Raw genomic sequence first — 23,769 nt, 5'->3', positions numbered from 1 at the left:
TTCGGTGACAGGTGGCAAGGTAATTGTGTATCATTGCCAAAATGCCACTGGTGTTGAGTACTAAGTATGGCAGGTACTTCAGCCACTCCCCAAAAGCGTACAACATTTATGTAACAGACACCACTAACACTCCAATAAATTGGAAGCTGAACAACAACTTGAAATGTTAACTTGCCCTTCTAGAACCTGCACATGTGTTACATCTTGAGGGATGTTAATGCTCACATCTGCCCTAGGGGAAAGCACCCCCCAAGCAATGTTTATTAATGATACTGCATATTTAACTCATCCTCAGCCATATCCTTAATTTTTCATCATAATTACAGTGTCCCAACCAAGTACATAATCATTTTAAACATAAAAAGACTAATTTTGTTTCTGCTTGAAAGTTCAAGCCTTGATAAACCTGATCTTTGATTGAATACGTTTTACATTTTGCCATTAACAATTGAGTAGGAGAAAAGCTGCAAAGAATTTCCTTGTAAATCAAGGCTTTCGTGGAGTTTTTATTAGCTCTGATAACCAAAGATAAAATTAACAAATTGGATATCTAATGATATGAATGAAACAATACGCAGCTAAATCTGGATCCGACAATGATGATTTCAGGGTTTTAAATTAATTTACAATAAAAGCATGGGCATTCAGAGGGGAACATGGCGGCCGGCTACGGAGCGTGGCTGGGAACTTTCAGGTTTCTGGATAGCCGACTGTAGCTATAAAGGTACGCCTGATTTTTCTAGCACAATACTTTGTATTTTATGAGCAACATTATCGTGAATCCTTACCTGGAGTGCATGCATTTGAGGTTGGAGAGCGGAGCTGGCCTCGGACTCGGCTGTGAGGCGGAAGGAAGGGAGCCAGGAAGGAACGCTTCGGGAGCTGGCGTGTGGGTGGAGGCTGCCTGGAGTGTGCGTCGTAGGAGACGCTACTTGTTCCGTTGCAGCTTTCAGCGGGCGAGCCGCACGAGAGGCATTCTCCATCGAGAAAGGAAGTGCATGGGAGCCAGGGACCGGTGTGCCTCAAGAGCGCAGAGGATTTGTTATATATGACGCCGGTTAGTCGTTGTGCCTGTGTAGGCTCCGGAGGTTCCCTGGTAGCCCTAAATTCCCAGGCACAAAGCCCACATAAAGGTATGGTGGGTCCTCCTGAACTAGATATTAGAGCCACATCCACTAAGAAAACAGGGGAAGGGGGCTGCCCTCAAAGCACCAAGAGGGGGATAGAGAGGTAGAGAAGTGGGCTGACTAATAGTGCCCTAAAGACCAGTGACTGCCCAGAGAATCAGCAGTCTAATATAAATTAAAAAAAGGAGTTCCTCCCTCAAAACACTCATTAGAGGGTTGTAGGGGGGGCTACGTCACTTTTGTCTTTTCTTAAATCTCTTCCTAAAGGGAATAGGGGTGCGCAGGCCTTGCAAGAAGTTATTGCTTTCCCCTCTTCTTCGGGGGTCCAAGTTTAAAGGAGCAAGATCTGGAAAACAGTAACAAAGACCCAGCTCAACCACTTTTCAGTGGCCAAATGGAGGCTACACACCCATTTCCTTCAGGATCCCCAGACCCCCTGCTGCCTCACAGTCCGGTTGTTCAGAATCTTTTACGCTCACTAACAAAGGAGATTAGAGAGAAGTTTGAGGTTTCTGAGCGTAACCAAGGGAAATTAGAGACATATGTGAAGCTTTGGAGAGCAAGATAAATATGCTAACGGAAAGGATGGGAAGACTAGAAGTGGCGGTGGAGTAACAAGATAGACGGGTGCTTGCCAACAGCCAAGATATCTCTCAGCTGAAAACCGGAGAAAAAGTACTTCAGGATAAATTAGAAACTTTGGAAAATAGTATGAGGAGAAATAATATCAGACTGCTGAATGTCCCAGAGAGGGAGGGAGGAGAAGATATTAAGGGCCATGTACTTTCCTTGATTAGAGATTTTATTCATAGACTAGCTCACCTTAATTTGGAAGAAGACATCCAAAGAATTAATTGAGTCCCTTTTAAGAGAAATGTTGGAAGGAAAGCCCCAAGGAAAATATTAATACATTTTGGAACATATTCCATTCAAGAGAAAATTCTCTCAGAAGCCCTTAAAATGGGCAGATTCTCAAAAGGTGATTGGGCTTTTCGTATACGGTATGACATGTCAAGGGTAACGTTGGACAGACAGTGGGAGCGGGGAATTACATGCAGGAACTTAGGTCCTTAGGAGCAACAGTCCAGATGAGGTTTCCAGCCACCTTGGTAATTATATGGAATAACAAGATAAACAATATTAGGAATCCTAATGAAGTCCGTGCTTTTGTAGAACAGATTAAGGCATTGCGTTGGATCATGCTTGAGCTCTCCAGAAGAGAGCTCAAATGGGGCAACTTTATGTCTCTCCCAAAGAAAGACTGGAGGGTTCCCTGGGAGGGGGTGCGGTTGGGGGGCTCTAAAAGTTCTACGGGTTATTTTTTCACTAGATGTGGGAGCATGTGGGAAAATGGCAAAAATAATCGCCCTCAGCTATTCTATATTTAGGTCAGGCAGGGGTTCATTGGGCTTCTTTTTTATAGGTAATGACTAGACACAAGTTTGTCAAGCTGAAGAATCTCTCTTGGAATGTTAATGGCCTCAGGGTTAAGGGGAGAAGGAGGAAGATTTTTGAATTTTTTAAAATTATAAAAGAAGAGGTGGTTATCCTTTAGGAGACCCATTTATTACGGGAGGAGTGGGAAGACACTCTTAAGCAAATTAATTAGGTGGGTTATAGTGTAAGTACTAATCAATCTTGTGTGGTTAAAGGTGTAGCAATCCTTATTAACAAATCTATAAAGGTAATGGTGGGCAATGTAACAGCAGACTCCAAAGGAAGACGGTTGATTGTAGAAGTAGTTCTGTATGGGTTCTGGTTCACAATAACAGGATACTATGGCACCAACATAGATTACCCTGCACCCTTCCAGGCTTTATACAACCATTTACTAACAGCTAAATATCCAATCCTACTGGGAGGAGATTTCAATGTATTGTTGGTTCCTGTCTTGGAAAAGTCTAGCCCCAGAGGAACTGTTAATTCTCCTAAAACAAGATCTTGGGTGAAGCAGGCAATGGTAGATCTTGGCCTAGTTGATATTTGGTAATGGAAAGGGGGAGAAGGCTCTAGATTCACATTTAATAATAAAAAGTATGGTCATCGATCTAGGATAGAATTTTTCTTAGCGCACAGAAGTCTATGCGGAAAGGTTAACTATGTGGGGCATGCTCTGGCACATCTTTTTGACCATTCAGCGGCAAAGCTACACCTTGGTTTCAATATACAGCCCTCTAATCCTAGGTGGACAGTAATTCAGGCCTTATTCTTGGATGAACTGACTGTTGAAGGTTTAAAGCATGACACTAAAGAGGTTTTGCCACAAACTATGGAACTGCCACTTTACAGCTTATGTGGGACGCATATAAGGCATATATTAGGGACAGACGTGTTAATCTGGCTGCATATAAGCACAGGGAGGAGATGGAGCAGTTGAAGAGTCTTGAGTCTGTTATATCCACTTTGAACGAATTAATGCATAATGCTTATCAGTTGGAGGATAAACAGCAGTTGGGATGGTTGGAAGTCAAACTGGAGAGGGCTAGAACAGATCTGGAGTCATTTCTAGAAAAGAAAAACAGGAGAAGATGGGACAGTGGTCGGTATGTGCACTATGAATATGGTGAAGGTTGTAGTAAGCTTTTAGCCTGGAAAACTAAGACAGACTGTGCAAGGAACTATACTACATTGATTAGATCTGAGGTCACATGCTGGAATTAGACCTAGAAGAAGCCTTCACCTCCTTTTTTCAATCGCTTTATACAGATGCCTTAAGGGACTCAGAGGAACACATCAGGGGATTTTTTAATGGAATTCACCTTCCTGGCTTGGAGGAGATTGCACCGTAGCAGCTGGAGAGAAAGATAGAGGAAAACAAGGTGCATGAAGCAATAAAGAGTTTGAAGAAGGGAAAAGCACTGTGTCCAGATAACCTTCCAAATGAACTATACAGCCTTCTTAGAGATGAGCTAGTTCCAATAATGTTGGAGCTGTTTAAATATGTTTTCTTTGAGGGTATGGAAGTGTCAAAATCATGGAATGAAGCCACAATCAGGCTGATTTTAAAACATAGGAAAGATTGGGCCCAGTGTGTGTCATACCCACCTATATCGCTATTGATTTCTGACCATAAACTTCATACATGTATTTTATATAAAAGACTTGAGAGAGTAGCCGGTAGTTTGATGCACGTGGATCAGAAGGGTTTCATCAAAGGAAGACAACTCCACAAACGTATTCATAATTTATTGGGCGCAGTGGACTTGGCACTCCAGGATGGGGGCTCCTTTAGCGGTTCTTACTTTTCATGCAGCCAAAGCTTTGGACCGGGTTAAGTGGTCTTTTTTGCAGATCACCATGGAAACCTACATTTTTATTAGGGCAATTAAGGCTCTGTATGAGTACCCAACAGTTAGAATATTGATTAATGACAAGTTGCCACAGAAGGTCAGGATCGGGCGAGGGACCGACCAGGTCCACTATCCCCTCTTCTTTTTAATTTGCATATTTAGTCTTTGGCATTAATGATTAGAGAGAATAGCAACATTCTTCCTTTTCAAAGGAATGGTTGGGAAAAGAAAGTTGCATTATACGTCGATGACCTTATGATCTACACTAGAGATGTGGTTGGTTCTCTTCCTAGTATTTCATCTTCATTAGAGAAATTTGGTAAGATGTCAGGCTACTCTGTAAATCAGGAGAAAATGGAAATGATGTGATGGAATGTTGCCTATAATAGCCCACTAGTTAAGCAAGAGATAAGATACTTGGGGATTCAGATAATGGCTAATTTAGAGGAAGTTGAAAAAGTTAACTTTGATAGAGCTTGGGCGGGCACTAGAAAACTCCTCAAGACGTGGGCTGGTCTTCCCCTGTCCCTAATAGGAAAGTCTAACATTTTAAAGATGATTATTCTCCCAAAATGTACCATTCTGTTTAATGCAATTCCAATGGAATTTAAGGCGTGCTGGTGTAAAAAACTACAGAGGGACCTGACTGCGTTTGTATGGGCATCTAAGGGAGTGCATATTGCATGGAAAAAGTTATGTAGAAAGAAAGAATATGGGGGAATAGCAACACCAAATTTCTTCAAATATTATCTTGCCTTCCAGTTAAAGAATGTGAGGATTCTTTTAAACGATAGATCGAATTACACCTCTCTTTTGAAGGCAAGTACTCAGCATCTCTTGAAAGCGGGTGACTACTTTTCATATAAATTTGGCCACCCGAAATACTTCAAGAAGGTTTGCCTGAAGATTCTTAAAGATGCATGAAGGATTTGGCACAGGTTCAAGGCGCCTTAGGGATAGCTTATTACAGCAGTTTGGCCTCCATTTTGGATTCACCTGGCACCGCTGAATGTCTTTAAGATAAATTATCACTCCTGATAAAGGCCAATGGGGTATAAAATGGGGGCAAATTATAGAGGATTTCAAGTTGATACCTTGGCCCACATTTACGGAACAAGCAGGAAACATGATTTTTAAGTTTAAGTATTATCAGGTGGCAAGTTGGTTTAATACCCTTCAGAAAGAAGGAACTGGGAAGAGTATTTTGGAGGAGAAATTATTACAGACATCTGCCATAAAGAGGCTGCTTTGTGGTATCAGGTGCTATTAGAGGCAGCGGAAGAAGACTTATCTCTTCCAGAGATGAGGTGGGGGAAGGACTTCCTAGCTTTAGATATTGTTAGTCTTTGGAAAGCAGGGTGGTCTAACTTTGGTTTACGGTTAAATCTACTTCTATGAATAAAAATCATTTGTTTACATTATATAGGGTGTATTGGTCACCGGCGAAATTGACAGCTTTAGGAAAGGCAAAAAAAAGCTGACCTCGCTGTGGAGATGGGAGGGCGAATGATCTTCATATGTCTTAGCAGTGCCCAAAGCTTGGAGATTTTTGGGAAGCTGTTGAAAAGGTACTCAAGGAAGTAATAAATCCAGAAGTGGGGGTAAGCCTTCCGATGATCATTTTTGAGATATTTAAAAAAGACACTCAGGAAATAAAGCTTCCCAGGCATCACATGCATTTGTTGTTTGTGTTGATGCTTTTGGCAAGGCGAGAAATTTGTTTAAAATGGGTTCTGTCATCACCCCCTACAGTTCAGGAATGGCTGATGTTGATTAATCACTTGTGTGGTTTGGAACTCATCGGTCCTCCTAGTAAAAGAGATGAATTTTGGTTTATTTAGGAGAATGGTTGTCAAGTAATAAGCTTTCCTGGGGTACGTTGGCCCTGCTGAAAGAGTCTGATGATTAAGTTCCCCTTTTTCCACAAGGTTATGTCCGAGCATGAGATTACTTGGGAAGGGTGTATGGATCCTCCGGGCACTTAATAACTGCCATTGGTCTAGTGTGGAGAGAGGGGAGTGGTGTGCTTCGAAAGGCAGAGACCCGTTGATACTGTGGGGTCTCTTCCCAGGAATGCACACCCATGGCTCCCACATGCAGGAGTGGAATATTATGAGGACACAGTAAAAAAAGCATCTAGAGAAGTATTGTCAAATTGTGAATTATGCATGGTGAGAGAAGTATTGCTCAATATAACAATACTGGGATTAGTTAAAAATCTGCAGCCTTGATAATGGGGCCGACTGTACATCAACTGGAATTATTGGCAAAATGCTTGATAACATTACCAAGACCCATACATCTTGTAGCTTATTTATTAACATGTGCATAACAATTCAGTCTATGGTCAACTTAGAAAACTAAATAAGCATAATTACTAAAATATTCAATTGGGGGGGCATTCATGGCCCTTATATATTCTGGTTTAAAACATTGAAAAAACATGGTTTTCGGTTTTAGATAAATTTATATTGAGGCTATTAAGCCTATTGTGTTTGTTCAAACTATTTAACTGAATTTGTAGGCCCACTTGAGTCACTGATAAAATAGTCAAATCATCTGCATGTGCGTGGTGACTAACCCTCTCATAATCGGATTTAGGAGTGAAATCATAAAAATGTGTTTCCGCCAGCCGGCCTAGTGGAATGATGGGCTGGGACATTGCGGAAGGCCCCACATGGAGCCGTCGTCAATGTCGATGTGCGGCATGTGCAGCAGAACCCGTTGCGCAGATCCTGCGTGACAGGGCTCTGCACGGGGGCCCCTGCACTGCCCATCCCAAGTGCATGGGCAGTGCAGGGGACCTCAGAGAGGCCCCGGAGCACCCCTTCTGCCAGCCTTTCCATGGCGGGTGAGACCACCTGTGGCGGTCCCCACTGTGCTCATTATATGGTGGTCGTGACCGCCATGCCGGTGGCGGTAATTTCCGCCGCCACCGGCATGGCGGTCTCGACCACCAAGTCCTTAATGAGGGCCTTTATGTTATTCTATTTATGGATAAATCTTTATCTTTATTGAACTTTGCGCTTGTGTTCCTTTCATGAGATCTGCTTGAAAGTAGCTCTTGGATTTGGTGTAAAAAATATTTGTCAGAATTTTAACAGCAGAATGTCCAGGCATGGTTGGGAGTCAGGTACTGAGGCGCTTCATATTAATTTAAGGATCAACTAGGTCTACTAGGGATAGAATGGAGATTGAGGAAGACTAGGTGCTGAAAAGTGGTATACAACATCTATGCTTTAGGACCGCTTTTCTTGGCATCCATTCATCACTGAATTGGCTTCACTATTTGATTGCTCATACGTCCGATTAGCGTCACACACTTTTTTTGTTCAGAACTGTTTGGTTCCATTGCGATCCCTTCTCTGTCTCCTTGTTTGGTGGAATCTGTCTTATTTGTTTGTTTTGAGTTTTCTATCTGAGAAAAGTATTCTGATTTTCTTAGGAGGGCGTCACCCACTCACCCACTCACCCACTGTCACCGCACACTCCCCACATTGGCACCAGCCACTTCCAAAGCTGGCTTCTCCAACCTTCAATTCTTGCTCCATGCTACATGCCCAAAACTGAAGTGCAGCAAGCAAGTAAGGTGCTTTAACCTGCCTTTCTTAAAAGAGAGTGCTATTGAGACATGGGCTCTCCCAGACCATTGTTTTGCTAATATGTGTAATTACCTTCACTGAAGGTATAGAGCCTTTTCTGCTATCTCGAATAGGTTGAGTCAGAGGAAGCTGGTAATAACTTTAAAAATGAAGGCCATATTTGCTATGCTCCTGGATTCCCTTGTGTCACGCATGTCGATGCAAGACAGCAAACATATTAAAGTGACATTTACAAAGCTACGCAAATCGAGATTTGTGTGGCTCTACATCACTTTTTAGGTGCAGAGTAATGCAAAGCATCTACTTGTGCTGCCTTGTCTTACACTGCATCAGGTAGGCGTTACATGGGTGGGGCATGGGTATTCCCATACATATACCCAAATATATTTATGCAAACCCTGATTTACTAAAGTCTGTAAACCTGGATTTCCACCAAAATAGTGCATCTACTTGAGAGAGGTGTGACAAGGACAATATTTATTTCTCCTCATTAATTCCTCTCTTCATGTGTTCTGAATTATGTATGAAGGTATCCTTTCTTGTAAAAAAACTATCCTGCCGTAGCGCAGGCACATTTGCATCATGGCGCAGTAGATGGGCACATTTCTGCTCTCTCCCTTTCCCGCATCGCACTGCAGGAAATTGCCTTGCTGTGGTCCCAGAGGACTGTATTCTCCTTCACCAAGTTGGTCAAAAACTCCATCCCTTTAGGCAAGGGGCATTCAAGTGCTTCAAGATTACAACAAGGTGGCAAGGCACAGAGAGTTGTCAGGATGACAAAGGGAGTATGAGGAAGAATGTTGGTAGGGGAAGGGACACTGAGATGTGTTTTAAAGAGACAACAGAGGCAGAAGGGGGGGGGTGAGAGAAAACAGAGAACCAGAGAGATGGCTTGAATGGCAGAGGACATTGTTTGAGTTCTGTGAGAAGTATCTGATGGACAATTAAGAAACTTGCAAGAGAAAAAACGGAGGGAACGAGGCATGAGGAATAAAGGCACAGTGGCATGTGGGACACAGGGGGAAGAGTGACAAGTACAAAGACACACCAGATTTGGAGATAGATAAACGAGATGTAATGGACTAAAGTATGATGACTAGACAAGAGGGAGGAGAAAAAAACAGTAGATGAAATTGAAGGGGGAAGAGGCTTCGTTATTTGGTATTTAGAGATGCACTGGCTAGCCATTTATTGTCAAGTACAAAAAAAAGGCGATGGCAATGAGTATGTAGCTCAGTTTAGGTTACAACATAGAGAAATGAGGTGCACAGAGCGATCCGAAACAGACAAAAGAGAATTATTGAAGCTTTCGTGAGACCCACAAACATTGACACATGGATGACCGTATTCAAAATTGATGCAGGATGCCAGAAGAAAGTGTAGGATTATGGAAATATATGGATGTGATAAGGACAACTGACATCCTGTTTGAGAGGGCTCACATGGCTTAGATTTGAGGAACAGATTTACTCATGGAGGAGCATGAATGCAGCAAAAGCTTAGGTTGAAGAAGTGCTGCGACTCATACAGTGAGTGGCACTGCCCATACAGCATTTTCCAGGGAGTCACACCCCGGAGGAGGGCAGAGAGAGAGGTTGGCAGAGGAAAAAGTGGAAAGCCCTGCCACATGCTCGACCTTTTTAGGCTCTGAGCTCAACATCGTGGAAATGGGGTAGCGCTTGGCTTTTGACTAATTGCATGCTTTGCAGGAGATGATGGTACAGTTGCTAAACAGGATGGAGTGCAACATACTCTTCATACAACTCAGGAGGCCTCCTAACTTTGTGTGCAAGGTGATGACCCCTGCATGGAGCATTCAGGAGACAGTTAGCATTTTCATTGAATGGAACATAACGCCATACCAACAGATAAGAATGATGGACAGAGTACAGAAGGACTTGAGCATGTGGCATGTCGACCTATAGTGGGTTGACAGCAGGCAATACCCTAGACCGGATAATGGAAATATTTCTGGATATGCTAGGAAAGGGTAGTTTCAGAGTTGTACTTGAAAAGCGGACCACAAAAGATCTAAAGGACTGAAGGCCAAATATATGAGTGGGGGTGCGTTGCTCTTGCACCATGCAACATGGTGCATGTGTGACACAAGCCCAAAATGAGATTTATCAAGCCACGCAAGGCCCCCTTGCGTGACCCTGAAAGGCTTAATGAATAAGGAGTAATGCAATGCAGCACAAATCGCTGTGTTGTGACACTCTGTCCCAGGGAGGAGGTGCATGGGTGTTGCACGGGTGTTCCCACAAAACACTCATGGATTGTGACACATTCCCAGATTTACCAAAAGTGGTAGACCTGGGAATGCGCCAAAATGCTACAGTTTCTCAGGTGAGGCTTAGCAAGGAGAAATGCCTTTATTTCTGCAGCACACAGAGAAAGAGGGCATGCCTCTTCCCTGGTGCATGACAAGAGTTCCCACTCACACAGTATTAAATGCAGCATCCCTTATGGCTTATGGGGAATTGCTGCATTTTATACGTAACTGCACAAGAGAAGAGGATTAGGCAGAAGCGGATGCACTAGATAGGTTTACAACTAGAAGCTATTCTCAATCTGTTCTCTCCAGTGCCAGGTCGAAGGTCCAAGTAAAGACACAAGAACTTTTTGCAGATAAGCAAAGAGAGCCTGTAGAAAATCAGATTAGAATGATTATGGGAGTCTCCAGAACTCCCCCCGATTTATGGTATCCTAAAGAAAAACTGGCAGATACTACAAGCTGGCAGTGTTATAAGAGATAAGATTCCACACGGCCACTAGTGACATACAGGAGGGGTACCTCTTTGAAAGATTATTTAGTCCAAGGCCATTTTGTGAAGCATGAACAGCAACGAGGTGATGTGGAAGGGTTTTATCCATGTCTACACTGTAAAGCTTGCAAATACAGTGACAAGGTCCGAGAACAGGATGTTCCAGGACCAAAAACAAAGGGCAGAATCAAGCATTTGAACTGCAATTTAGATTACACAGTATATTGTTTAGTGTGTCCCTGCTACAAATGCTAGGTAGGCAGTACAACACTCCCAGTAAAGAAACGGGTACTCCAACATATGTGTGCTTTAAACACGAAGGATCCTGCATATCCTGTTACAAGACATTTTAAGCTGGAGAACAAGCGCAATAGCAACAAATGTAGGTTATTTTGCCTGGATCGAATACCCATGGGGGAAGGTAGGGGCAATCAAACCCAGAAATAGAGGCGACTAGAATCTAAGGTCCATATTTATGGAAAGTTAGCGTAATTTTTTACACTAAAGTGGTGCTAACGTAACTCCATATTTATATTTTGACGCTAGACCCGTCTAGCATCAAAATATTGGAGTTAGCGCCATTTTTAGGAAGTGTCAACCCACCTTGCGTCTCATTGCGACAATGAGATGCAATGTAGGCGTTCTCATCCAAAAAATTACGCTAGCCCTGTAGCACCATATTACCCTCCTGACTCAAAAACAACGCATACCAAGGAAGCGGACCGCAAAAATGACACTAAGGGGGTCATTCTGACCTCGGCGGTAAAAGCCGCTTACCGCCGGTCAGAAGACTGTCACAATACCGCCGCGGCCGCGGTCAGCCGCCACGGTCATTCTGACCCACAACTGCCAAACCTCCAAAAATCCGACCTCCATTGCAGTCCGCCACATCAGCGGCCCGCGATAAACTGGAGATGACCAAACCTCCACCGCCACGCCAACAGAAATACGCCCATGCCATTACGATCCACAAATCCACGCGGCGGTCTTTCAAACGCGGTAGTCTATTGGCGGTACACACCGCCGCGGTCAAAATACCCAGACCTTCACAAAACACTACCACATTGGACAATTTGAAATACACACACCTGATACACATACAAACAACACTCCCACACATCCAATACAATATAAAACACACACCCACATCACCCACAAACCCCTACTACCAAAAATCAGAGACGAAGGAGAGAGAGACACATCAGAGAATAGAGAGCCAGACACACAGAGGCACACTACAACATCACACACACCACATAGTAGCACAAAGCACCACACACCAACACACTCATCACCACATACACCACCCCACACCTCATCCACACCACCCCATGGCACCACAAAGACACCCACGCTTTACGGACCAAGAACTCAGGGTGATGGTGGACGAAATCCTAAGAGTGGAACCCCAGCTCTTCGGGTCACAGGTGCAGCACACCACCATAGCAAGGAAGGCGGAGCTATGGCAGCGGATCGTGGACAGGGTCAACGCGGTGGAACAGTATCCCAGAAATAGGGACGACATCCGCAAACGATGGAACGACCTACGGGGGAAGGTGCGCTTGATGGTGTCGCGACACAACATCGCGGTGCAGAAGACTGGCGGAGGACCCCCACCCACCCCACCAGAATTCACAGCATGGGAGCAAGAAGTATTAAACATCCTGCATCCTGAGGGCCTCGCTGGAGTACCTGGAGGAATGGACTCTGGTAAGTCCTATCTCATATACTTCATCCCCCCCACCCCACCAGCATGCCAACCCACACCCCCACCCTCACCCCCAACCCACCATCACACATCATCCCTGAGAATGTATCCCTAGCACAACCCACCCAACCCCTCACCAACCCTTGCATGCCACCACAAACATTGGACACCCATTACCTAAGCATGACCACTGCACATACCCATCCCCCCCACAAACCACCCTCACAACACCACCCACAAGGGAATGCCTGCACTGGGGGACAAGGGCACCCATAATTTGCACGCTTTTTCACACACAGAAACAATAACCATACTCTCTCACCCCATGCAGGACCCGAACGCCAACACACCGGTCAGGAGGGTCCTCAAATGTCCATCCCACCCCCGGAACAGGCCCCCAGTGAGGACAGCAGCTCTGGCGACCTGGAACCTGATGACCAGCCCGGACCATCGGGGACCTCTGGGCAGTGGGTTCCCCAAACACAGACACAGGCCACAGCAGACCCAAACCCCCCTGGGAACAACAGCACAGCTCCCACCCAGCGGGCCCATGCCTCTGTCTCTAGGACAGGTCAAGCAGCGGTGTGTCTGCCACTACAGGGCACCCAGGCTAACCCAACACCCCAACAACAACAGGGACCTGGGGGCAGTGGTAGTGGGCACACCGTCCAGGGGACAGAGGCCCAGGCAAACAGGGCAACTCGGAGGGCTGCCGTGCGACAGGGGGGGGAGGAGAGGCCCAGGGAACCCACTCTCCAAGAGGCCCTCACTACCATCATGGGAGCATACCACCACTCCCAAGAGACGATGGCGACGGTACTGGCCAGGTTCACCGAGATACAGGCACAGCAGGAAGAACGCTACATGGGGTTCAGCAACCAACTCACCACCATCGCTACCGCCATGGGGAGCATGGTCCAGGCCCTCAACAGGATAGAAGACACGTTGCGGGACCATGTGGCACCACACAGGGCCACTGTCACTAGCCAGGAGCAGCCTACCACCTCCGCCGGCGCTAGTGGACAGGAGGCCCACACACAACGACAGGCTAGAAGAACCCCACCTCCTGCTGAAGAACAACCACCCCGCAAGAGGAGCCTAAGACCCAAAAAAAAACCAGAGTAGCATGCCAAGACCACCGCCAGCATGAGATACCCCCAGAAGTCATCCCACTGTCCCACATTGCCACCCTGTCCAAACTAAAACAGCCCCTGCTCCATCCTTCCACAGGCATATGGACAATAGACCTGTCAGACTGAGAACTGGACTCTGCCATGGACATCACTCCACCCCCACCCATCACCGTCATCATATAATGTACCATTATCTAAGCACACAAAATAAAACCATTATTGCACAGAAAACCGTTTGGAGTCATGCTGTATTCTCAAAAAATCGTACAACACATAACAGTTCACAATATGTGATGTCAGTTAGTGATGACAACATACCAATGTCAATACGCTGTAGTACATGGCCAAACCAAGCAGAAGTCGGGCTATGAGTCATTAAGCACTGAGAAGGGAAGGGAAAAAGAATATGTTATTTAAAAGAGCTGGGGGGGAATACATAAAGTTGAGATGCATGAGGCTCTAAGTAACTGGGAAATGGCGTGGCTGAACCTTACCTGTGTGCTACTGAAAATACTGTTGTATGACAGCTTCCCTGTTGTCTGTTTCCTCACCGTCGTCTTCCTCCTCTTCACTCTCCACAGGCTCCACGGCTTCTACGACACCACCATCTGGACCATCCTCCTGCAGGAAAGGCACCTGGCGTCGCAAAGCCAGGTTGTGAAGCATACAGCAGGCCACGATGATGTGGCACACCTTCTTTGGTGGGTACATTAGGGATCCACCTGTCATATGCAGGCACCTAAACCTGGCCTTCAGGAGGCCGAAGGTCCTTTCAATGACCCTCCTAGTACGCCCATGGGCCTCATTGTACCGTTCCTCTGCCCTGGTCCTGGGATTCCTCACTGGGGTCAATAGCCACGGCAGGTTGGGGTAACCAGAGTCACCGATTAGCCACACACGCTGTCTCTGTAGCTGTTCCATCACATAGGGGACGCTGCTATTACGCATAACATACGCGTCATGCACTGACCCAGGGAACTTGGCATTTACATGGGAGATGTACTGGTCTGCCAAACAGACAACCTGCACATTCATAGAATGGTAATTCTTCCTATTTCTGTACACCTGTTCATCGTCATTTGGGGGTACTAATGCCACATGGGTCCCATCAATGGCACCAATGATGTTGGGGATATGTCCAAGGGCATAGAAATCACCCTTCACTGTGGCCAAATCACCCTCTTCTGGGAATATGATGTAGCTCCTCATGAGTTTCATCAGGGCAGACAACACTCTGGACAGAATCTTTGAAAACATAGGCTGAGACATTCCAGATGACATGGCCACTGTTGTCTGGAATGAGCCACTTGCAAAGAAATGGAGGACTGATAGAACCTGCACTAGAGGGGGAATTCCTGTGGGTTGGCGGATGGGTGACATCAGGTCTGGCTCCAGCTGGGCACACAGTTCATGTATAGTGGCTCGGTCAAGTCGGTATCGGAGTATTATATGGCGTTCTTCCATTGTCGACAGGTCAACCAGCGGCCGGTACACGGGAGGATTCCTCCTTCTCCTCGCAAGTCCCTGCGGACGGTGCCTAGGAAGGACAACATGGAGCACTGAGTCAATCAACTCACAGGTACGTACAACACAGCTTGCACAGTACACGAATATGTTTTGACTGCTATGTTTGTATGTGTGCAAATGCAAGGCCTAGGCCTGTGTGACGCAGTAGAATTTAAGCCATGTGGGCCCTTGAAATGGCGGCTGCCTGACCTCTAAACTGGGACAATGGGATGTGAGGTCAATGCGCTGGCGTGGCACACCGTGGCGGTAGGCGGTCGAAGACCGCTGTACGAAGTCGCATTGGTTAACATTGAACCCTATGTGATTCAGGAGCCAATGACGATGTGCGCCGGCGGTCGCGGTACGCACCGCCGCGGTACGCACCGCCGCGGGTGTGACCACCATTTTCTATCTGCTTAATCACTCGAGACCTGATCATCCACAGGAGAGGACCTATACTGCAAGTGCTGCTGTGAACTCGGTCTGGAAGTGACAATGGCTGCTGCGACTGGGGAAAGGGCCCCTGCCTTCACGTCTGAAGAGTTGGAGAAACTCGTGGACGGGGTCCTCCCCCAGTATGCGCTACTCTACGGTCCTCCAGACCAACAGGTGAGTACACTGAGTGCACATTGAATGGGTAATGCCTGTGTGGAGTGGGGTGGCTGTCAGTTGGTGGGGTGGGGAGAAAATGAGGAATGCAACGCACGACTGATGAGAGTATGGGCCACATGGCAAGGGTGGGGAGGGGGGGCATGTACTCCAAACATGCAGAAATGTGACGTTTTCTCTTTCCCACCCTGTACATGTCAAACAGGTGAGCGCCCATCAGAAAATCGATATTTGGCGTGCCATCGCCAAGGAAGTCCGGGCCCTGGGGGTCTACACCAGACGGGGCACCCACTGTCGGAAGAGGTGGGAGGACATCCGCCGCGGAACCCGAAAGACCGCCGAGTCACTGCTGGGGATGGCCTCCCGACCTAGGAGGGGTGCCAGTCGTACCCTGACCCCCCTGATGTCCCGGATCCTGGCGGTGGCCTACCCTGATTTGGATGGGCGCTTGAGGACATCACAGCAGACACAAGGGGGTGAGTATCAGCACATTCTCCTATCTATACGCGCAGTGGAGGCGTCTGGGTGGGGGAGGAGGGCTGTGGGTGACAGTAGGCCAGGGCGCTTTCTTTAGTGTAGTCCCCTCCCTTAGACATGGCCCTGTGCCCCCGCCCACCACCTCTGTAGGGTGCCAAGTGCAGCTATCCATGGTCCAACATCACCCATGAGCGCGTCTGTTGTCCCTCGACCTGTTGGCCTAGTCAGAAGTACAGAGTAGTGTACCCCAAGTTCGCGGCTTAGTGCATGAGGCACCTGTGTCTGTCCTCTCCGCCAAGGCTATTGACAAGGCATGCACTCAACTTTGTTTTCTTTCTCCCCCCACCCTTATTCTTTGTTTCTTGTGCATTAGCATCATCAGGCGGAGGAGAATTGGCGTCGGAGCACGAGGGAGCTGCAGGTCACCAGGCCCTGGTGGGCACTGACACAGACACCGACGGCACCAGTGATCCAGAGGGCGAGGGGAGCACCACAACGGGGGCCGGTGGAGACACCAGCGACACGGACACGTCCTCGTTTGGGAGCTCCCTAGCGGGGGCGGCAACATCTGTGCCCCAAGCAACAACAGGTACAGCCGCCACCCAGCGCACCAGCACCGCCCTCTCAGCAGCCCCTCAGTCTTCGCTCCGTGCCCGTTCGCCCAGGAAGGCGCGCGTCTCCTTCGCCCCAGGCACCTCAGCCCCTGCCTCTGTTACCCCTGCTGCCCTCAGTGCGGAGCTCATTGACCTCGTGAGGACGCTCATTGTTGGGCAGACTACCCTTTTGAATGCCATCCAGGGGGTGCAAACGGAGGTGCAACAGAGCAATGCCTACCTGGAGGGCATTCATTCGGGTCAGGCTGCCCATCAACGAGCTTTCACTTCTCTGGCCTCAGCACTGACGGCAGCCATTGTCCCTGTCTCCAGTCTCCCTCTTCTAACTGCCTCCAGCCTTTCTCTGTCTCCTGTTCCTCAGCCTATCCCATCCACACCATCTGACCAGCCTGCACACACCTCAACACCCAAGGCCAGCTCATCCAAACATAAGCACCACAGAACACACAAGCATTCACCCAAGCAACACCCAGTTGCAGACATACCAACAGTCACTACCACCTCTGTGTCCCCCCCCTCCTCCTCATCTCCCTCCTCCCTCCCTGTGACGTCTACACTCACACCTGCATGCACACCAACATCAGCCAGTTCTTCCATCACCAGCACACCCTCCACTACAGTCCTCACACGTGCAGTCACCACCCCCACTGCCATGTACACGTCCCCTGTGTGCTCTCCCACTGTGTCTGTCACCCCCTCTTCCAAGACACATAAACGCAGGCAGACACCCAAACAACAGCCAACCACCTCACGACAGCCTACGTCTCAGTCACCTGCACCCAAGGACAGCACACCTGACTCTCCTACAACCACATCCTCTTCCTCCACTTCTATCTCCACTACTCCTACCCTTTACCCTGGTCCAAAGAAATATTACCTCTCAAATGTTGACCTCTTTCCCTCCCCTGACCCACCCCCTCCATCTGGGAAAAGTCCCAAAGGCACCTCAGCCACCACCAGCCCAGCTTCCAAGGTACAAGTGGTGCATGGAATATGGCGTCCACCCTTTGGCGGCAGTGACACTTCACTGAGCAGCAAGGGGACTGGCAGCCCCCCCCAGGCAAGAGGACCCGGAAAGTGAAGGGCCGCCGTGAGCGGACTGAGACGGCTGCCCCCAAGGAGGTGACTCAGGCCACTTCACCTGCCACAACAGCCAGGGGAGGCAAGGGCCCGAGAGCCCCATCTAAGGAGCGGAAGGGCAGCAGGGCGGAGAGGCCAGCCAGCAGGAGCGCGGAGCAGGAGGGCCCCACACGCCCCATCCCGGCTGCAGGGGACGACACCAAAGGGCCCAGGACTCCGTCTCCGAAGGGGCCTGACACTGCACGTTCGGAGGGCGAGTGAGCAGGTTGTCCAGGCCAGGTCTGACTCCCTACACTGACTGGAAGAGCACCGCTGAAGAGGGCCCCGCCGTGAAGACAAGCACCGCTGAACAGGGCCCCGCCGTGCAGAAGAGCACCGCTGAAGAGGGCCCGCCGTGAAGACAAGCACCGCTGAACAGGGCCCCGCCGTGCAGAAGAGCACCGCTGAAGAGGGCCCCGCCGTGAAGACAAGCACCGCTGAACAGGGCCCCGCCGTGCAGAAGAGCACCGCTGAACAGGGCCCCGCCGTGAAGACAAGCACCGCTGAACAGGGCCCCGCCGTGCAGAAGAGCACCGCTGAACAGGGCCCCGCCGTGAAGACAAGCACCGCTGAACAGGGCCCCGCCGTGCAGAAGAGCACCGCTGAAGAGGGCCCCGCCGTGAAGACAAGCACCGCTGAACAGGGCCCCGCCGTGCAGAAGAGCACCGCTGAAGAGGGCCCCGCCGTGAAGACAAGCACCGCTGAACAGGGCCCCGCCGTGCAGAAGAGCACCGCTGAAGAGGGCCCCACCGTGAAGACAAGCACCGCTGAACAGGGCCCCGCCGTCTCAAGCACCGCTCTGCTGGGCCCTTCCTGTCAAGCACCGCTCCGCTGGGCCCCGCCGTCTCAAGCACCGCTCCGCTGGGCCCTTCCTGTCAAGCACCGCTCCGCTGGGCCCTTCCTGTCAAGCACCGCTCCGCTGGGCCCCGCCGTCTCAAGCACCGCTCCGCTGGGCCCTTCCTGTCAAGCACCGCTCCGCTGGGCCCTTCCTGTCAAGCACCGCTCCGCTGGGCCCTTCCTGTCAAGCACCGCTCCGCTGGGCCCTTCCTGTCAAGCACCGCTCCGCTGGGCCCCGCCGTCTCAAGCACCGCTCCGCTGGGCCCTTCCTGTCAAACACCGCTCCGCTGGGCCCTTCCTGTCAAGCACCGCTCCGCTGGGCCCCGCCGTCTCAAGCACCGCTCCGCTGGGCCCTTCCTGTCAAGCACCGCTCCGCTGGGCCCTTCCTGTCAAGCACCGCTCCGCTGGGCCCCGCCGTCTCAAGCACCGCTCCGCTGGGCCCTTCCTGTCAAGCACCGCTCCGCTGGGCCCCGCCGTCTCAAGCACCGCTCCGCTGGGCCCTTCCTGTCAAGCACCGCTCCGCTGGGCCCTTCCTGTCAAGCACCGCTCCGCTGGGCCCTTCCTGTCAAGCACCGCTCCGCTGGGCCCTTCCTGTCAAGCACCGCTCCGCTGGGCCCCCCCGTCTCAAGCACCGCTGCGCTGGGCCCTTCCTGTCAAGCACCGCTCCGCTGGGCCCTTCCTGTCAGGCACTGTTCAGGGTTCACTGTGCCCACCATGCATCCTCCTTGTCCAGTGGGGACATTCATCCACCTGATGGACTGTGGCTTTGCACACCCCAGGATGGCACAGTGGGCAAGCCGCCCACTGTAGGGACTTGAGAGACTGTGGCTTTGCACTCCCTAGGATGGCACAGTGGGCAATCCACCCACTGTAGGGACTTGAGAGACTGTGGCTTTGCACTCCCCAGGATGGCACAGTGGGCATGGTGGGCCCATCGTGGATCTGGCGTCGTGGACTCATGTGGCTGTGGTGCCCCCCCCTTCCCTTCCCCCTGAGGTGCCTGTAGTTTTGTCACCAGATGCCCCTGCAGTGTTCTCTCCAAAGGACTCAGGTCTCCTGTGTGGGCTTTGCCCTTGTTTCGCTACACTTTGGCCCACGGACATGATGGATTCGTAAGATGTGCAGGACTACTTGCTTCAGTTATCCACTGCTGTGTAAATAATTTGTTTATCAGAAGAAAGTTTTGATGGTTGATAATACTTTTCTGAGACTATTTTGTTCATAAATATTTATTCTCAATTTGGTTATGTGATTGTATTTTTTACGGGTGTTTGGGTGGTGTCACTGTGACTTGTTGCTCTGCATTGGTGTGTACATCTTGGGGGGTGGTGGGGGTCGCATATGTGTGTGCCCGTAACCTTTCCACCTCCCCCCCTCCCGTGTGTCGTAGGTGCAGTACTCACCGTTGACGTCTGCGGCGGAGTTCGTACTCGTGGTAGATGAGCAGGTAGACGAGAGCAGGTATGATGTTCAATTCGGGTTCCATGCTGTCCTCCGTCCTCGTGGAGTGCGTAGAGGTGAGCGTTTTCCCGTTCGTAGTCTGTTTCCGCCGTGTTTTTATCGGCGGTGCTCCCGCCCCGGAAAAGGTGGCGGATTGGTGAGTTGTGATAGGGTGGGCGGTACATTGTCTGCCGCCTGCCTGTTGGCGGTGACCGCTGCGCTGTTTGTTTGTCCCGCCGTGGCGGTCGGAGTGTTAAGTTGGCGGTCTCTGTTGGCGGTTCCCGCCAGGGTCAGAATTCCATTTTTCGGACCGCCAGCCTGTTGGCGGGTTGGCCACCGCTTTATCACCGACCGGCAGGGTCAGAATCACCCCCTAAGTCTGTTTAGCATAAAATTTTTACTCCTGGTCAGACCAGGCATTAAAAAGAGGCTCACACACCACCACTTAAGGAAAACACATAGAAGGAGCATTTGCAACCTCCAGGACAACATGGAAGTGGTACTGCTCCAGCTTGGCCCACACTGCAGACAGCAGGTCCCTCCACCACCACTACAGCAACCCCTAACACCACCACAGCAGCCACAAAGGCAGCACAGAAAGCGGGGGAGGATCTTCAGACAGCAGACAACCATCCTTTGCCTCACGGAACAAGATGTCATCAGGATGTACCGAGTGATCTGGGATTCCATTGTATGCTTGCTGCACTATTTTGCGCCACACATCACAGCAAGGGTGCAAACCCATTACAAAACTCCTTGCTGTCCTTCATATGCTGACATCTGGATCTTTTCAGATAACGGGCGCAGAAGTGACTGGTGTGTCCCAGCCATCCTTCTGAGTCTTCCTACCTAAGGTCCTGGATGCAATCATATGCCTCAGACCCCACCACATATGCTTCCCAAACACCCAGCAACTGCAGCAGGAGACCAAACAAGGTTTCTACCAAATTGATGGTTTCCCCCATGTGCTGGGTGTAATGGACTGCACCCATGTCCAACTGGTGCCACCTGCAGCAACCGAACATCTATACAGGAACCACAAGCACACCCATTCGATCAATGTGCAGGCCATTGTGGACCACCGTGGGCTCTTCACTAACATCCGAGTAAAATGGCAGAGGCCATGATGGCTACATACCCCACCATTCCACTATCAACGAGCGGTTCCAGTATGGGCAATATGGCAATGGCCTAGTCGCAGGTAAGCCATCATATTAATCATTACACACATAACACACCAACCATGTAGGACAAACAAGACATACATCACACTAAATACACATGGGCAGAGGAACACAGATGTACAGGCAACAACACATATGCAACAAGTCACACTACACCGCAATCATTGCACATCATAAATACATACATGCACATGTAAATGCCACAGCTTGACTGGCACACCACGTGTGGACAGGTGGAGCTATATCCCCTTTGCATACAGAAGCTGCTCACAAACCACTACAAGTGTCCACTGGTCGACAACTAAATACCGATTCCACACACATTACACCAAACAAAGAATAGCTCAGCTATGTCAATGGCATAGGCCATGACCATGTAAAGAAAGTCACACATAGGCACAGCCCCACATTAATCATGATGTGCAAGCCTCTGGCAGCACCTATATCAAAAGCTACCCAAGTGGTACCATTTCCAACTACATATTATCTACACATACCTGACATACCTGTAGTGTGCACATACACCTGTCTGCTGCATTTTGTCACACCCATAGGAATACAAATTAACCTGCCATGAAAGACCATGGGGCAGAATCATGAGAAAGGGTGCAGCATCTACTCCAGTGCCACCTCACATGCGCCCCTTAGTACCCCCTAACACCACCATGACTGTTCTGTATACTAGAAATGGTCCATTATGATGCAGAGTTTGTGCAAAACTGTAAACATCACGGATGCCATAGTAGGACTCCGTACGAGTATAGAGGACATACCTCACCTTTCATGTACCATACATGGGGACCCATGTGAAAAATAGGCGTGCCCCCTCCCAAAGCCTGCACTGTGCATGTGTTGAAAGTGTCTGTGATAAATCATGTATTGGAAGCTAGTAGATACTACTGCACAAAATCAGATAGTTCTACAAATGTGTGATTCACACTCCTGTACACTTGATTGCTGGCACAACCATCATCTGCCATAAAGGGTCACTAAGTGTTGCACTGCATGCGTAGTGCCACATGGTAACATGGAGGGCAAAGTTTGGCTTTGTAGGGCTACCATGGTGTCTGTACATGTGATACCACTGTGGTGCAAGGAGGTGGTAGGTTCCATCCAACAATAGGACACTGACTCAAATATGGACTACACAACACATCGTTGCAATGGTTTAACCATCAGTTTGGAATTAATATGACAATTCCCAGATCCCTGAGCTACTACCCAAGATTGTCATGTCCATCAACACAGACCGATGAAACCATTTCACAAAAATAGGAACATACACTATACCACATGCAAGTCTGAGTCACAACTCCACCCGTAACTAACAACTGCCATGGTATATTCCAAACTACTATCAAGCTTTACCAACACATCTTCTCTCATTCCTTTGCAGCCGATCAAGGTTACGGCAGACAGCCATTGGTAATGACTCCATTTGCCAATCCCACAATGGTGGATGAGCGTGCATATAATGAAGAACACACAATGGGGTGGAGAGGACATTTGGGCTTCTGAAGTCAAGGTTTAGATGCCTAGCCCTGACAGGAGACAGCCCCTTGTATGCTCCACCACTGGTATGTAAAATCATACTGCATTGTGCAATCCTCCATAACATATGTATAAGAGCAAAGGTACCCTTCGATGAACAGGTTGACGTCCCCAACGAGGAGGATGATAATTGTGCAGCTAGTTTGGAGGGGGAACAACAGAACACTGCCGCAGGAGTTCGGAGGAGACTCCACATAGTACAGAACTTTAATACCTAGTGACTGGACTATCATCATCACATTGTAAATAGCACCAATAAGATACTTTGCACTTGAATCACCTTGGTCTACTCATTCTCCATTACATATACCATTGGAATGTAACTCAAACCTCAGGGAGCAGGTAAGAAACACAATAGTTACAAGTATGGTAGCAACATCGTTTGTGATGTATGAGGGTCTACTGCCTCCATTTCACATATCAGTGACACGCAATTCATGAGCATGGGACTCCTGAAGGCCTAAATCCATACACCACAAACATATATTGTGCCGTCAAGTGGGCAATGGTGCTGATTCCTGGCCCTTTCCCCACATCATCACCACACCTGCCAGGATGTATGCAAGGGGGGCACACATATGGTAGGGGCTGTGATCAAATGGTGTTTAAGTAATGTAGAACTAAACACTGTCAAATCTCAGGGTAATTGCTGCTTTGCCTGCACAGTATATGTGTGACAAGGGGAGGACATCATTGGTAACTATGGACCTTTAGTAGTTGTATGGGGATTGTAACCAATGTTACAGGCAGAGTCTGCACTGTGTATCCATGGGATTATGTCCTGACACTGCCACTGGGCACAACCCT

General features: G+C 49.0%; 1 long non-coding RNA gene across 1 annotated transcript in view; it reads left to right on the top strand.

The window, feature by feature from the left end:
* The first annotated feature begins 841 nt into the window (after positions 1-841).
* LOC138247259 (uncharacterized) overlaps positions 842-23,769 on the top strand; it is a 90,827-nt gene continuing 67,899 nt past the window's right edge. Inside the window, exon 1 of the long non-coding RNA XR_011194393.1 lies at positions 842-1,133. This is a non-coding gene — a long non-coding RNA (uncharacterized lncRNA). The remainder of the gene's footprint in view (positions 1,134-23,769) is intronic.

The sequence above is a fragment of the Pleurodeles waltl genome, chromosome 7 (assembly GCF_031143425.1).
Source record: "Pleurodeles waltl isolate 20211129_DDA chromosome 7, aPleWal1.hap1.20221129, whole genome shotgun sequence".
Lineage (NCBI taxonomy): Eukaryota > Metazoa > Chordata > Amphibia > Caudata > Salamandridae > Pleurodeles > Pleurodeles waltl.
This window is presented reverse-complemented; position numbering and strand designations above follow the sequence as displayed.